This window comes from Arachis ipaensis, chromosome B1, assembly GCF_059453495.1.
Source record: "Arachis ipaensis isolate K30076 ecotype BB chromosome B1, ASM5945349v1, whole genome shotgun sequence".
Taxonomy (NCBI): Eukaryota; Viridiplantae; Streptophyta; class Magnoliopsida; order Fabales; family Fabaceae; genus Arachis; species Arachis ipaensis.
Window position 1 is genome coordinate 56,414,421 of NC_142436.1, and position 2,322 is coordinate 56,416,742.

General features: G+C 36.1%; 1 non-coding gene across 1 annotated transcript; it reads left to right on the plus strand.

The window, feature by feature from the left end:
• Window positions 1-695: 695 nt before the first annotated feature.
• On the plus strand, window positions 696-803 carry LOC148576657 (small nucleolar RNA R71). Its single transcript, XR_015904664.1, has one exon. It is a non-coding gene; the product is annotated as a small nucleolar RNA R71 (small nucleolar RNA).
• The last annotated feature ends 1,519 nt before the right edge of the window (window positions 804-2,322 follow it).

The window sequence follows — 2,322 nt, forward strand, 5'->3', positions numbered from 1 at the left end:
AGAAGGGAGTTCAGTAATTTTCTTACTCAACTGACCCAATTGTGCCTCCAAGTTTCTAATGGAGGACTTTGTTTCAGTCATGAAACTTTGAGTGGTTTTGATTAAATCAGAGACTATAGTTGCTAAGTCAGGGGAGTCCTGCTTAGGATGCTCTGTCTGTTGCTGAGAAGATGATGGAAAAGGCTTGCTATTGCTAAACCTGTTTCTTCCACCATTATTGTTGTTGAAACCTTGTTGAGGTCTCTGTTGATCCTTCCATGAGAGATTTGGATGATTTCTCCATAAAGGATTATAGGTGTTTCCATAGGATTCTCCCATGTAATTCACCTCTTCCATTACTGGGTTCTCAGGATCATAAGCTTCTTCTTCAAAGGAAGCTTCCTTAGTACTACTGCTTGCATTCCAGGCAGACTCTGAGAAATCATATTGACTTTTTGAGTCAATATCTTATTCTAAGCCAATATGGCATTCAGAGTATCAATCTCAAGAACTCCTTTCTTCTGAGTTGTCCCATTATTCACAGGATTTCTTTCAGAGGTGTACATGAATTGGTTATTTGCAACCATTTCAATGAGTTCTTGAGCTTCTGCAGACGTCTTCTTCAGATGAATAGATCTTCCAGTAGAGCTATCCAATGACATCTTGGATAGTTCAGACAGACCATCATAGAAGATTCCTATGATGCTCGATTCTGAAAGCATGTCAGAAGGGCACCTTCTAATCAATTGCTTGTATCTCTCCCAAGCTTCATAGAGGGACTCACCATCCTTCTGTCTAAAGGTTTGGACTTCCACTCTAAGCTTACTCAATTTTTGAGGTGGAAAGAACTTTGCCAAGAAGGCATTGACTAGCTTTTTCCAAGAGTTCAGGCTTTCCTTAGGTTGTGAATCCAACCATGTTCTAGCTCTGTCTCTTACAGCAAAAGAAAAGAGCATAAGTCTGTAGACTTCAGGGTCAACCCCGTTGGTCTTGACAGTGTCACAGATTTGCAAGAACTCAGCTAAGAACTGATGAGGATCTTCCAATGGAAGTCCATGAAACTTGCAATTCTATTGCATTAGAGAAACTAATTGAGGCTTAAGCTCAAAGTTGTTTGCTCCAATGGCAGGGATTGAGATGCTTCTCCCATAGAAATCAGGAGTGGGTGCAGTAAAGTTACCAAGCACCTTCCTTGTATTGTTGGCATTGATTTTGTTGTTTTCGGCTGTCATGGTTTCTTCTTCTTTGAAGAGCTCTGTTAGGCCCTCTAGAGAGAGTTGTGTTTTGGTTTCTCTTAGCTTTCTCTTCAAGGTCCTTTCAGGTTCAGGATCAGCTTGAACAAGTATACCTTTATCTTTGTTCCTGCTCATATGAAAGAGAAGAGAACAAGAAAGTAGGGAATCCTCTATATCACAGTATAGAGATTCCTTGAGGTGTCAGAGGAAAAGAAGAATAGAAGGAGGAGGTAGAGAGAGGAGAATTCGAACTTATCAAGGGGGATAGAGTTCGAATTGCACCTTGAGGAGGAGTGTTAGTCCCTTAAATAGAAGGATGTGAAAAGAGGGGAAGAATTTTCGAAAATAAATTAAAAAGATTTTGAAATAATAAAAAGAAAATTTTGAAAATTTGATTGAGATTTTCGAAAATTAAGTTTGGGAAAGAAATTAAGTGATTTTGAAAAAGATTTTGAAATTAGAAATCAAAAAGATATGATTGAAAATTAATTTTGAAAAAGATGTGATTTGAAAAAATATGATTGAAAAGATATGATTGAGAATCAAATTTAAAAAAAGAGAAAGTTTTAAAATTAAAGTTGATTACTTGACTAACAAGAAAGTAAAAGATATGATTCTTAAAATTTAAAATTTGATCCTTTCTTAATAGGCAAGTAACAACTTGAAAATTTTTGAAGTAAATCTTTAATTATAGCAAGGATTTTTGAAAATAGGAAAAATAAACATAAAATGGAAAGAAATTGATTTTGAAAGAGATATGATTGAAAAGATATGATTTGAAAAAGATTTGATTTTGAAAAATTATGAAAACTTGAAAAAAATGTGAATTAAAAACAAAATCTTCCCTCTAGTGTCATCCTGGCGTTAAACGCCCAGAATGGTGCCCATTCTGGCGTTTAACGCCCAAATCTCTACCTTTTTGGGTGTTAAACGCCCAGCCAGGGTACCTGGCTGGCGTTTAAACGCCAGTTTTCCTTCTTCATTGGGCGTTTTGAACGTCCAGCTTTTTCTGTTTGATTCCTCTGCTGAATGTTCTGAATCTTCAATTCTCTGTATTATTGACTTGAAAAGACATAGTTTAAAAATATTTTTTGAATTTTTGATGATG